We start from the raw sequence: 15,722 nt of genomic DNA, 5'->3' as shown, positions 1-15,722 counted from the left end.
TTTTTAATGTTAAGGTGTAGTCCATACTGAAGGCTGTACTCTTTGATTTTCATTAGTAAGTGCTTCAAGTCATCTTCACTTTCACAAGAAAGGTTCTGTCATATGCATATCACAGGTTGTTAATTAGTCCTCCTCCAAACCTGACGCTACGTCTTTTTCATTTAGTCTTCCTTTTTAAACTATCTGCTCAGCTTATAGGTTGAATAAGTCTAGTGAAAGGATACAACCCTGACACATGACCCTTCTGGATTTTAAACCATGCAGTATCTCCTTGTTCTGTTTGAATGACTGCCTCTTGGTTTATGTACAGGTTCCTCATGAACAGAATTAAGTGTTCTGGAATTTCCATTCTTCACAATGTTACCCATAATTTTTTATGACCCACCCCGTCTAATGCCTTTGTATAATCAATAAAACACAGGTAAACATCTTTTTGGTATTATTTGCTTTCACCCAGGATCCATATGACATCAGCAATGATATTCCTCATTCCATCTCCTCTTCTGAATCCAGCTTGAGTTTCTGATAGTTGCATGTCGATATACTGCTGCAACCATTTTTGAATTATTTTCAAGAAAATTTTACTTGCATTGTGAGTTAGAATCAACTCAATGGCAATGAGTTTGTTTTTATATATACATATACATATGATTGGGAGCTCTGGTAGCATAGTGGCTAAGGCACTTGACTGCTAACCAGAAGGCAGGCGGTTCAAACCCACCAGCCACTCCTCGGAAGGAAGGTTGGGCAATCCTACTTCCGTAGTGATACTGCCTCGGAAACCCAAGGAGGGGTCACTATGAGTCAGGGCCGGCTCGACGGCACATAACAACAACAACATACATATGATTAATATTAACAAAAATTGAGTTAGTGGAAGTAATTTATGCAGGATCAATCTGTGCTAGCCATCAGAAAAATTACATTATTACAAGTATTATGATACATTATCACCATCTTTTTATGAGTTACTGGACTTCACGTTCATGGCTGAAAATACACAATCATTCACAAAGCAATGTACTCAATTGCTTCAAATCTGGGAGTGGAGGCAGTCTGCCAGTTACCTTCTGCATGGGTTCTCTAGTGCTTCTGTAACAGCCACAGCACAAATGGATGTCTTTAACAAACAGGGATTTATTCTCTTACAGTTTAGGAGGCTAGAAGTCCAAATTCAGAGTGCTGGCTCTAGGGCCCAGGTGAAGGCCCCTTGACCTTGGGCTACAGCTCTGCCACTTATTCCAGGCCCACTGGAGCTGGAGGTTTCTCTTAACTCATGCAGGTGCTGGCTGCTGAGGCTGATGAACCCAAAGTTGGCAAGTAGAATAGCACAATCCCAAGTAGCAGTCACATGACAGGCCTCTGGTTCAAGTCCAAAAACAATCCCTAAATTTGCAGGCAACTCAGCAGACCACTGGATGAAGACTTGGCCAGATGCAGGATCCAAATACACCAAAAACCTAGAGACCTTCCTCAAAGCTTTCCCACATAGAGTGGAAGCAGCCCACACCCCCAAGACAACTAATCAACTGCTCACAGAAGATTCCACCATGGAGTTGATTCTAATCATATCATGGGGAATAACTGCATTCAGCTGCCCAGCCACTCAAAACCACAGCCCAACCAAGTTGACACACAACATTAACTACCACATCTTCACATCTGTTATGAAGAACAGCAGTTGGAGCTTCTCATTGTACTTGAGATTTTATCTCTAGCAACTTCTAACTTAACGTAGAAGGACACGTTCACTTTAAAATCAGCTGATAAGGCGATTTTTGGTTTTCAAAATTGATAGTATCACAGAAATTAAAGATAGCTTTTGAGCACTGCTAGAAAAACTAGAGCAGATCAATGGCACATCTGGAAGACAGTAAAACAATTAAGTTCAACAGTTGAACATAGTGCTATTTCAATATTTCAAGTAAATAAGAATTTAGAAACTGATCAAAGAACTTCCTGTATTTTACAACTTAAGATATTCTTTGATTCAAGGTATTATGTAATAAAATGAGAATTTAGCAGTGAATGAGTATACACTTTGAAACAACTTGTCACTAACATTTTTTTATAAATGTATAAAATGTTTTAAATTTTATATTTCCTTTAATCAGAAGGCTGGTGGTTCAAACTCACCAGCCACTCCTCAGAAGGAAGACTGGGCAATCTACTTCCGTAGAGAGACACCACCTCAGAAACCCAAGGATGGGTCACTATGAGTTGCAACTGACTTGATGGCAGTGAGAGAATGAGAGAGAGAATATTTCTCACTTTTCAAAGCTTCGAGTAATGCAGAACTCTTAAACTCTAGAATTTTAGATTGCTGATGACTCTCAGATCCATTTCATTAGTAAAATTACTCAATATCACACATATATAATGAATCACGTGTATAATCTCTGCAGCAGATTAAAATGTAATTTGCATGTAATAAAATTCATCAATTATATTTGCATAATTTAATACCTTTTATAAAATACATACTCTTGTATAAACACTATTTATATCAAGATATAGAATCAAAAAGTTCCATTGTCTTCACTGGTAGTCATTACTCTTGCCCCATTCCCAGGTCTTAGACATCATTCTTCTGCTTTTTGTCACTGTCACTTCCATAGAATTTCATATAAGGAGCACTGGTGGCACTGTGGTTAAGATCTTGGCTACTAACTGAAAGGTCAGTGGATTGAACTGGGGATCATACAGTATTCAATATTTTGTGTATGGTTCTTTTACTCAGCAAAAGGGATTTGAGATCCATCTATGTTGTGTGAGTCAGTTATCTGTTCCCTATCTTATCTGTGTAGCTATTGATTTCTTCTTGAAGTCATTTGTATTTTTCAAGGAAAATTTTCATTTCATTTTAGTTATCACATGAATTGGCTTAAAATTGTTCATAATATTCTCTTATTATCCTTTCATATCTATAGAATCTGTAGTGATGCTCATCTTTCTCCTGTGATATTATAATTGGTTTCTTCTCTCTTTATTTTCTGATTGGTCAGACTAAAGATTTCTCAATTTTATCAATCTTTTCAAAGAATCACTTTTTGGTTTCATTGATCTTCTTTCTTTTTTTTATATTTCATTGATTCTTTTAAAAAAAATTTTCAAAATTTACTTACTATTTCTTTCTTTCTGCTTGTTTTGCAGCTATTTTGCTCTTCTGCTATCATCTGTGTAGAAACTTAGATGACTGATTTAATACTTCTCTTCTAATATAAACAATCAGTGTAGAAAAATTTCACTGTAATCATTGCTTAGCTGCATCTCACTAATTTTACTCTCTAATGTTTTCATTTACTTCAGTTCAAAATAATTTCAAATTTTTCTTGTGTGATAGTTGCAGCTGTGTGTCAACTTGGCTGGACCACAATTCTGTGTGGTTTAAGCTGTTGTGATGTGGTTATTTCCATGATGGGATCAGATGATTATGTGTGACCAGGCAATCTGTTGAAAGGGAGTTTCCCTAGGGTTGTGGTCTGCTTCCAGTATATTCAAGGACATCCTGGGAAAAGAGACATTCTTCTGTGGATCAGGATCCTGTTGTGCTGCCTACAACTGTCCATGAGTGAACAGTCCACCATTTGGCCTGGAAATCTTGGATTCGTCACTCGTTGGAGTCAACAGCTGGTGTACTGCCTGCCAGCCTTGAGCTCCTCAGCCCCTGTGGCTACAAGAGTCAGGAAAAGCCTCCAGCTTGATGTGGAAAAGCCTCCAGCTTGCCGTTTGATCCAGGAACTTTGGACTTGCCAGCTTCTATAAGTGTGTGAGCCATTTTCCTAAGATAAATTTCTCTATATATACATATGTATATATATAAGCTTTACTGTTTTTGTTTCTCTAGAGAACCCAGTCTAACACATCTTGTGATTTGTTCTTTGAAATATAGCTTATTTATAACTATGTTGTCACATCTCCAAATATTTACCAAATTTCAAGACACTCTTCTGTTACTAATTGCTAGCCATCTTCCTTTGTGATCAGAGATTTTACATAATTTATCTTAAATTGATTAAGACTTATTTATGGCTAAGCAAAAAGTCTCCCCTGGTTAATTCTGGGTTCATATTCTGCTGTTGCTGGGTAAAGCAGCCTATAAATATCAGTCTGGTCATGTTAGATGATATCTTTATTAAAGTCTTACCTGCACAGTTTTTCTCTACTTGTTCTGTCAGTGACTCACAGTGGAGTACTGAAATATCCAACTGTAGTTATGGATCTATCTATTTCTCTTTCAAGTTCTATCAATTTTGCTTCTTGTGATGTGAGGCTCTTTATTAGGTGCATACACACTTCAGACTGTTATGTCCTCTTGATGTACTGACCTCTTTATCATTATGAAATGTCCCTATACCCCCTGGTAACAGTCCTTGTTCTAAAATCTAGGCACTCTAGCTTTCTTTTGAATAGTGCTTGCATGGTATACCGATTTCCACCTTTTCATTTCAATATCTCATTTAAAAGTTTCACAGGACTCTGTATTCTGTACTCTTTCAATACCACTCCCATCCCATCCATAGGTGTTCTGCATGAATGCAACTACTATATACTCAGTTGCTCTGTCTAGAAATCTGGGAATTGTTTTGATTCCTATTTTGTCTCACATGTCAAGTTCATCCTAAATATTCGTCAGGCAATATCACAAACTCATACACTTCTCCATCTCACAACAAAGAGGTAAACATTGACCTAAAAGAGGTCAGTATCTTTAATCACCTGAACTACTTTAGAATCTCCTAATCTATATCCTTGTACCTTTCTGCCCACCTGCAATTCATTTCCTGCACAATAGCAATGGTGACCTTAACATACACGACATTATTACCCTGTTTTAAACCATTCAGTCTCTTCCTATTGCACTTAAAATAAAACACTCACTTCTTATCATGACCTATAAGGTCCTGAATGATTTGTGTCCTGACACGCTCTCTGAACCCATCTCTCTTTGTGGACCACCAGCTCCAGTTCCCCCTGGTCTTTTCATTTCTCGATTTTATTAAACTCTTCCTGTCTAGGATCAGACTGAAACAGACTAAGAAGAAAGGCCTGATGATCTACATTAGAAACTTAGCCAATGAAGATCCTGTGGGTCACAACCAAATGTGTGATATAGTGCTGGAAAATGAACCCCTTGGGTTAGAAGGCACTCAAAATACACAGTGGCTGCAACAATAGACTACAGCATACCAACTACTGTAAAAATGGTGCAGGCCAATGTTGCTTTCTCTTGTACATGGGGTGCCCATGAGTTGGAGACAACTCATGGCAACTAACAACATTTAGGATTTCAGTTTTGCCTCTTTTAGGAATAAATTCACCTCACCCTTTCCATTGTTAGCTTTTAAACTGACAAATTATGAATGCAAAAGAGCTGCCTCTTCATTTATCCACTCATTCAAAAAATATTTCTTCAGTGGACACTAGATGCCAGACACTGAGCTGAGGATGAGATAGTAAGCCTAAAGGTATTTGGTCCTTGCTCTCAAAGAGCTTAGAGTTTATCACTCATTGAAAGCACAAATGTACAGTTAAAGAAGTCCTATAAAGAAAAGGAACACAGCTCTAGCCCTGTGAAAACCCATAGCAAAATTGACATAGACTCAGGTTGTAGATGAGGCTTCCCTGAGAAAGAGTTCTTTGACCAAAGTTTGAAGGTATAGTAGAGCTTAACTAGAATTTTCTGAATTTAACAGATAGAAAAAGCATATTAGTTGAAATTTTAGTTCTCATGTGCACTGTTAATAAGATGCATATGACATTAATTTTGATTGGACACATGATTAGTAAGGAGTTACAACCCTCAATTTGGAACATTCTTGTCATATGCATAAAAATGAAATTATAGGTTTATTATTTCAAATAGAGAAGCATGATTGAAGAGCTAAGAAAGAATAATGGCAACAACTAAGTTATTCATGCTCTTTGACTCTTTTAATAAAATTCTGTTCCTAACTTGTAACCTTAGTAAAATGAAAACACATTTTAATGACTAGAGAGAATAATTTAGTAAAAACAGGAAATATTTACATTCCCAAAAAATGTATTTCCTAGTTCTCTTTCAAATATGGAAATACTTAAAAGTACAGGCAGAATGGACCAGTTTAAAGAACATGCATACCTGAACATTTCAGATCTGGTTCTGGTGCTGTTACCTCAAATTGTGTGGGTTGGAGATAAAACTAGTCAACTAGTAGGGGTACAGTATCACCTGATAACTTTCCATCAAATTGACTATAAGATGAAATTTTGTAATCAAGTCTCATTTTTCTTGGCCTCTCATTTATGCTAAAATTAAATAATGTTCTCACCTGCAATGTCCTATCCACCTACCCAAATCCTATTTTCCTATTTATTTTTTAAAAATTGAGCTTAACTCTTCTTCCTCAATTTCCCCTATCTTTACAAAAGTTTCTTTTTTTTTTTTTTTTGGGTTTTTATAAAAATTCCATCATATTATAGTGATTTTATGGTTAGATATTGATTTCTCAGTTGGCTTTTTTTTTTTTTTTTTTTTTTTTTTTTTTTGGGTTTTTATAAAAGTTTATTGGTCAAAAATTCTGTTAAAATCTAAGCTTGGTTCATGTTTTAACCTGTCTATCTGCATTGCACATGCTAATAAATTGTGCTTCAAACCTCCAGGCAGCCATAAGACAGCTAGGAGTGAGACATATTCACTCACTGGCATCAACCATTCCATGACTGCTACACTCATCTGTGATTGAGTTAGACACACAATGTTAGCAAAGTGAAAGCCATCATTATTATTTATAGAAAGCAAACAGTGAACAACAGTAACAGATTCTGAAAGGGTAAACACTCACTCTTTCCTGAATTACCCATATCCATTCTCATGTCATTGGGCAGGTACACTGTGGTTCAGGTTAGATGCTGTGTTCATGTTACCACTATGCAAGCGACCACCACAATGCTCAGGGTGCTTGCATGGACTTGCATGGCTCTCTAGGCTCTTGCTCTGCTACAGGCCCTCACTAGCCTCTACTGTCAGCTCCCACCATGCTATCCAGGCCTGAGGGGCTCTCTTGTCACCATATTTCTCAGGCCCACACTGCAAGGTGGTAGGGGAGGCATGCAAACCCTGAACAGGGTACACTCAGGCCTTTCTTGCCCTACACAAGCAGGTGTCACAACTCTTTTGGCTCTGCTGCCAAGCCTCCTGCCCAGAGGCATCCAGCTCCATCCTGCTGTAGGAAGTCCCCTGCACAGGATTCTTTGAGCTAACCTCTACACAGTGCACACTTAGGTGTCTGCCCTGACAAGTGTTAGAGGTCTTTATCTCTGTTGGCAAGCCTTCTCCCTGAAGGCATTCAACTCTTGCTCCATGAGTCAATAAGCCTACTGCTGCTGTCTTTCACCACCTTCAGTGTTAGTCTTCTCTTCTGGGTCTATGAGGTTTTCAGCACACAGTCTAAAGGATAGACTCTACTCCAGATTCTTCTTGAAGCATAGTGAAGTCCACACCTCTGTGGAGTTTATATAAGCAAATCCCTTACCAAATTAAAGGCACATGGTTCTGCCACTAGCAGCAAAAACTGACCAATCCCCTCAGTGGACTGCAAATCATTCAATTTGCATAGTAAACTGACCAATCCTTTGTAAGATTGTGGCTTATTTAATTATTTTGGGAAAGTTAGAAGACCATGGCTAGAAAACCCATATAAAGCAATTTATTGCATCACATCATTTGATATTTAGTCATATATTACCCTGTTTTCCTATGTAACTGTTTTATAGGTGAATTACTTACAACTCCTATATCAATTAACATTTCCTTTAATAAACCACCTCAAGTCAATGATGAATACAACTATTTATTTAGCTCAGAACTTTGCTTGGCAGTCTGGCTGGCCTGTACCAGATTCCTCTGATTTCAGCTAGGTTAGCTCATGTGTTTGAGGTAAGCTTAAGGCTCAGCTGGAGAATGCTGGTACAAGATGGCCTGACTTACAGGTCTAGTGGTTGGCTGGTGACCAGGCCACGTGTTTCTTATAATCCAGCAAAGTTGCCTATGCTTCTTCCCACAGACACAGAGTATTAAACGCATCAAGAGAGAAAGCTCTAACTCAGAGGTGCTTTCAAGAATCTGTTCTCATCACATTTGCTAATGTCCTATTTCCAAAAGAAGTCATGAGGGAAATTCAGAGTCTACTTCTTGATGGGTAGCTTTGTGGTATCACTATCAATACAGGAAGGGGAAGAATTTGTGACCATTTTCACAATCTACTATATTCTCAGATTTAAAAAGAAAAATAAAGTATTTCCTTTGAATTCCCATATCATAGTGCCACCTATGCTAATGCTAACATTAAATGTATGAATGAATGGGTAGGTTAAAAAATCTCCACTTAAGTTCATTTCATATCTTAGTTCTATGACAACATAAATATCAATTGACAGCTTTTCATGTTAGTGTTTAATGCTATTTGAATACAGCTGAAGAAAAGAAATGGGACAAATCACGTTTTTCATTGGGCAAAATGAAACTTGTGAATTCCTGTAGATTTTCCAACCTGACTGGTAGCTGCAGAAGCATCTCCCTGCTGCTGTATCAAACTGGAGTCCTCAGGTTCCAATTATGGCCAGAAGCTTCCTGACTTCAGTTTGTGAAAGTGCCTATATAAAGGCCTTAGTCTGAGTTCAGCCCAAGTGTTTTCAAAAGTCTCAAGTCACACAGGTAAATTCAAATTGCATTACAGAGAAATCAGCTCTGTAGGAATACAAAATGCTGGAGAGCAAAGTTTTCCTGTCTCCTTAAGGAGGGCTGGAATGAAGTGTGAATCTATAGTCCCTTCAAACACTAATGCCATTCCTCACCATTGGGCCTGCCTCAGTCTGAGTCTGGATTTTACCATACCAAAACCCAAACACCAAACACACTGCCCTCGAGTCAGATCCAACTTATAGCAACCTCTCCTTGGGTTTCTGAGGCAGTATCACTACAGAAGTAGATTGCCCAACCTTCCTTCCGAGGAGTGGCTGGGGGTTTGAACCGCCAGTCTCCTGGTTAGCAGTCAAATGTCTTAGGCACTATGCCACCCTTTTACCTTTGACTTTATCTAAATTGTAGCAAATACAGCTGTAGCAGTACATCCTACTAGAACTCCAAGTCTTTGGGAAAAATCAAAGGACAATGAACATGACGTAGTGCCTAAGGCATCTGACTGCTAATCAGAAGCCTGGTGGTTCAAACCCACTGGCCACTCCTCGGAAGGAAGGTTGGGCAATCTACTTCATAGTGTTACTGCCTCAGAAACCCAAGGAGGTATTACTATGAGTCGGATCCAACTCAACAGCAGTGAGTCTGGTTTTTGCAGTAATGTTGAAATTTAGCTTTGAACAATTATTAAAATTGAGTATGATTTTATATATCACTTAATACAATAGATGTATCGTAATGCTAATAGTATTAAAAACAAAGTCCTGATTTAAGAATCTCTTTTTTAGCATTTTAGACCAAATGGCTATAAGAAGATACAATAAAGCAGTGAGCACTTAATTCCTCAAAATAAAAAATCAGTTGACTGAGGGGGGAAGAATAAAAAAAATTATCCTAATAGGGGCAAATGTCTTATGGATGAGAATAAACATTCTTATGTGTGGCTTCAAAGCCATCACAAAGAACAGTCAGAAATAAATAGCAAATCTTTACCAAGTGATAAAGCTGCTTTTTATTCTATACTACCTCCTACAATACTATCCAATGAAGTACGGGAAAAACTAAGATCATCATTATGCCCTTATTAACTAGTCTAGTGCTTTGCACAATAAAAGAAATATAAACTGGTGAATAAATAATAGCTCCAAAAAAGGAGGGGGAGTCATCATACCACTCATGCTCATTTCAGCGAGAGTTGAATTCCTAAGTAGATGTGTTTAGTTGAAAGTTTAGACCATTGGAACTGAAATGGAAAGTCCCATACTTTCACATGTGGGGCTGAAGAAAGAAACACGGGAAGGAACTGATGGAGGAAACAAGGTTATCTTTCTGCAATGTGACTAACTCCAAGGCTTATATACTAAACATGAGAACGTGAAAAAAGAAAAGCAAAATTACAAATATCCTGTTTTAAGTCCTCAAAAAAACCAAACCTGCAACCACTGAGTAGATTCTGACTCATAGCGATCCTATAGGACAATGGAGAACTGCCTCATAAGGTTTCCAAGGCTACAAATCTTTACAGAAGCTGACTGCCTCATTCTTCTCCTATGGAGCAGATGGTGAGTTTGAACCACAAACTTTTTTTGATTAGCAGCCAAATGTCTTAACCTTTGTCCCATCAGAGCTCCTCAGGAACTAAATATTCTAAACTTTTTGGTGCAGAATGTTTTTTAAAGTAGGCACTCAGCAATGTCACAGAATTGATATAATACAGTGTTAGAAAAAGTGTGAATTCCATTGGACTTTTAAATTAAAACCTCTATTAGCAATTTATCACCTTCAGGTATTTAAAGTGTGCATATTAAATATATGCTATAAATCATTGGTGACATATTTATAATTTAGATACAAAAGATGATTGGCTGGTTTCTATAGCCATTTAGGGCACAAACTGATGTATCAAATTATAATCTTGGGATTCATCACATAAGCAGTACCAAAATAAACCACAAATGTCAATAAGCCTATCATCACTATTAACACATTGCAGTATGATAATTAAAATACAGGTACCAGCAGTGACTTCTCTGTCTCCACATCCTGTTCTTGAGTGTCTTTTGCTGCCATTGGCACAAGAAGAATCTTACACATGTAGCATATAATCCATTGTTTTAACTACTACTTATTGGGCTGTGAATGAATAATTAATTCAAAGTGGACTAGTCAGACCTACGAGCTAAGAAGAGTAATGGTTACTGAGGAGGCCAGGTTGAACTCCTCTAATCTTCTACATAAAACTGTCATGAGTCTTCTCTGTAGCTAGCTAAAAAGAGTGTCTGTTTCTCACAACAAAATAATCCTCTGATATCAAATCTTATCTTTGTTCTTATAAGAGTATAGGTCAATGGCTAATTCAAAGCCTAATATCCAATCAACTTACTTTAGATTTGTTTTTGTATTAATGCTTGATATGGACATCTATTAAGGCAAGGAAGTTAGATAAACAAAACGTCTAGTTTCTTGTCCTTGAAAATCATTTAATTATTTCTTGTTAGACAGTAATAAGCTCCTGAGGACAAGAATCCAATCTAAATGACATTAGTATTATAGCACCTAAAAAAAGGAAAATTCTTAGTTTAGTATTTGATAAATTGAGAGTCTAAGAGTCAACAATATTTGCAATAGTTTAGCCATTATAGTGCAGAGTTTTTTAAAGGTTATTAACCGTACAATTGCCAAGAAATTTAGAAGACAGCTACCTGGCAACCAACTGGAAGAAATCTGTGTATTTGTGCCCATTCCAAAGAAAGGTGGTCCAACAGAATACATTAATTATTGAATGGTATCGTTAATATAACACACAAGTAAATTTTGCTGAAAATAATTCAAAATGTTTGTAGTGCTATACTGAAAAAGAACTTCCAGTAATTTAAGGCAGATTCAGAAGAAGGCATGGAACAAAGGGTATCACTGCTGATGTCCCATGGATCTTGCCTGAAGGCACGTAATACTAGAAATTACCTGTGTTTTATTGAAAACACAAAGGCATTTGTGGATTACAACAAATTATGGATAACATCTGAAAAATGGGAATTCCAGAACACTTAATTGTGCTCATGAGGAACCTGTACATAGACCAAGAGGCAGTCATTCAAACAGAATAAGGTGATATGTCATGATTTAAAAATTTTAAATCAGGAAAGGTGTGCAACAGGGTTATATCCTTTCACCACACTTACTCAATCTGTATGCTGAGCAAATAATATAAGAAACTGGACTACAAGAAAAAGAATGCAACATCAGGGTTGGAGGAAAACTCATTAACAACCTGTGATGTGCAGATAAGACAAGTTTGTTTGCTGAAAGTGAAGATGACTTGAAGCACTAATGAAGCTCAAGGACTACAGCTTTCAGTATGGATTACACCTCAACATTGAAAAAAAAAAAAAAAAACTTCACAACTGGACCATTAATCATTATCATGATAAATGGAGAAAAGATTGAAGTTGTAAAGGATTTCATTTTACTTGGATACACAATCAAAGCCTATGGAAGCAAAAATCAGATCAAGTGACATACTGCACTGGGCAAATCTGCTGCTAAAAGGCCTCTTTAAAGTATTGAAGACCAAAGATGTCACCTTGAAGACTAAAATGCACCTAACCCAAGCCATGGTGTTTTAATCACCTCATATGCATGTGAAAACTGGACAATCAATAAAGAAGACCAAAGAAGAATTGATGTATTTGAATTGTGATGTTGGCGAAGAATATTGAAAATACCATGGACTTCCAGAAGAACAAAAAAGTCTGTCTTGGAAGAGATACAGCTGGAATGCCTCTTAGAGGTGAAAATGGCCAGACTTTGTCTCAAGTGCTTTGGTCACTGTTAGAAGGGGCCAATCCCTGGAGAAGGATGTCACGCTTGGTTAAGTAGAGGGTCAGTGAAATAGGGGAAGACCTTCAACAACATGGATTGACAAAGTGGCTGCAACAAGCATAGCAACAACTGTGAGGGTGACACAAGACCCAGCAGTGTTACACTCTGTTGTGCACAGGCTCTTTATGAATCAGAAGGGACTAGAGGGCACCTAACAATACCTTTTGTGTGTGTGTGTGTGCTGTTCCTTGAGATATCTAGGTGGCATCAATCTTCTTCCATTTTTCTTCCTTGTTTCTTCTAATCTACTCTTTTACATCTCAAAAGTGATTGGATTAAGTCACACCCTATACTGATATGGTCTCATTAAGGTAGGAAAGAAAATCCTATTCCTTAGTGAGATTCTATCAACAGGGACACAATCCAATCCACAGCTGAAGCTGATCATCAATTCTATATAAGAGTTATTACCATTTAACCAACCAAAAATCAAACCCTTTACCATAAATTCAATTTTGACTTATCACAACCCTAAAGTACAGAGTAGAACTGCCCTATAGGGTTTCCCAGGAGCTCTGGTAGCATAGTGCCTAAGGCACTTGACTGATAACCAGAAGACTGGCAGTTCAAACCCACCAGCCACTCCTTGGAAGGAAGGTTGGGCAATCTACTTCCGTAGTGATATCGCCTCAGAAATTCAAGGAGGGCTAGCTATGAGTTGGGTCTGACTTGATGGCACATAACAACAACAACAAAGTGGGGTTTCCCAGGCTGTAATCTTTACAGAAGCAGACTGCCACAACTTTTTCCGGCAGAGCTACTGGTAGATGCAAACCACTGATGTTTCAGTTACTGGACAAGTACTAATCAGTACCTTTTTCAGCCAATCAACCACCCTCCAACAAAAAAAATAAAACACTGACCATCTTTTCATAAATATCACTGACAGCATTATTGGCAGTATTGGACTAATCAAGTTAGACTTCCACTTTTTCTTATTTTGATGCCATCTTCTTTTTTTTTTTTAAGGTGCTCTGGTGGCATAGCAGGAACTCTGGTGGCCTAGTGCCTAAAGCATTTGACTGCTAACCAGAAGGCTGCCAGTTCAAACCCACCAGCCACTCCTCGGAAGTCAGGTTGAGCAATCTACTTCCATAGCGATACTGTCTCAGAAACCAAAGGAGGGGTCACTATGAGTCAGATCCAACTCGACGGCAGTGAGTTTGGTTTTGGCTTGGTTGCACAGCGGTTAAAGCATTCAGCTGCTAACCAAAAGTTCGGCATTTTGAACCCACCTGCAGGAGACAGATGAGGCAGTCTTCTTTCATAAAGATTTACAATCTTGGAAATCCTATGGAGCAGTTCTAATTTTTCCTATAGAATTGGAATGGACTCAATAGCAGTTTTTTTGTTTGTTTGTTTTATTTTTTAACTATTTCTTTAATAGCTATATGGCAATCAGTTTGGATGCTCTGTTTTGCACTAGTCCTTTGCCAATGTTCTTTGCCACTGATATTTTCCCCCTTTGTCTCAGCATTTCCCTTTACTTCTATGTTTGTGCTTGTTTTTAAATTTAGTGGCATTTCTAACATGACCATATTTAAATAAACCTGGAAACTTCTATGAGAAGCATAGTTTTTACCTCTCTGCTGAATTACTTAAGATAAAGCTAATCCTGCCACTATATTGTTAGCATGCATTAAAAAAGTCCAATCAGTCTCAATTAGAGACTTTTGAGTATTTTGTGAACCTTTCCATTTTTAAGGCTATTCCTTTTAAATTGTGATCAGAAATAATTTCGTGAAAAACACGTATTTTTAAGTATATTTTTTAATTTTTTGACAGCAATGCCAAGGAACTCTGAATTTTCAAGACACAATAATCCAGCATGGATTTAATATTTAACAAAAACATAATATTGAAGGTCAATATGTATTTAATCTGAACAAGTTCTGCCAATGAAAGGAACACAAATAGTTACACACAATATGAAACATGCTTTGAATACAAGTTCCATAAATATAGGAATTTTCTTTTGCTTATTGATATATCTCCAACATAGAGAAAAATGCCGAGTATACTGTATATGTTTAATAATTATTTCTTAAATAGATAGATGACAACTAGAATGTGCCAGTCTATCAGGAAAAAAGTAAGTCTTTTACTGTAAATTATAACAATGTCTTATTGCGTGTGATCCTGGGTGTTGTACCTGATTATTTTTGTCCTTCAATCTTTCCTTTCCTGAATATTATTGAGTGTCTATTATTTTTCAGACATTGCTACTGGAAACAAGGATATAATGATGAATAGGCCATAGATGGCCCTCCTAGGAGATCACAATTATAGTTCCCAACTAATGAGTTATCCTTTCTGAGACAGGATAATAAGGACAATAGTAGCTGACTAAACAAATGCTTAAAAAAAACTTAAAGCATATGTTGCTTTATAACCTATAGACTGAGAGGGTAATTTCAGATTCTATTATATAAGGAAACTATCAGATGAAGTCAACTATGAATCATTTTACAGGTAACAAAGACAGTAGGTGGGACATCAGGAAAGATATTTTATTAGGTATGAAAGGCCTAAAGACAGTAGTAGAACTTCAAAAGTATCTTACTTGATCATGTATTAAAATATGTATTTGAAAAAATATTATAAGCTCTTTATAATGCATATAGCACTGAGACTAGGTATCCAAATGATGAGAACAAAACATTGCTTTTATACCCAGCATATCAATAATTTCTTTTATATAATATACATGAAACTAAGTGCTAAACAACTCTGACTTTGGACTCTTGAGAAAACTGGATTTTGACCCCACCTTAAAAAGTGTCATCTTCCTTACTAAGTTAGGACCAAATTCTCATCTATACCTGAAAGCTTTCTGCTGGTGTCAAGAAATATAGGTCACATAGGGAAACTGATCCCTTTTATAAATTCTCTATTTTTTTCTGATCACATAATCAACCACTCCATTTTTCAATTATATTATGAAATATATATACATATATATATGTAATATGGGAACTCTGGTGGCATAATGCCTAAGGCATTTGACTGTTAACCAGAAGGCTGGCACCTCAAACCCACCAGCCACTCCTTGGAAGGAAGGTTGGGCAATCTACTTCCATAGTGATATTGCCTGGGAAACCGAAGGAGGGATCGACTATGAGTCGGACCTGATATATACAAATATAAAACAACAACAACAAAA

This window comes from Orycteropus afer, unplaced genomic scaffold (genome assembly GCF_000298275.1).
Source record: "Orycteropus afer afer isolate SDZICR_OR568_19922 unplaced genomic scaffold, OryAfe1.0 scaffold00028, whole genome shotgun sequence".
Classification (NCBI taxonomy): Eukaryota; Metazoa; Chordata; class Mammalia; order Tubulidentata; family Orycteropodidae; genus Orycteropus; species Orycteropus afer.
This window is presented reverse-complemented; position numbering follows the sequence as displayed.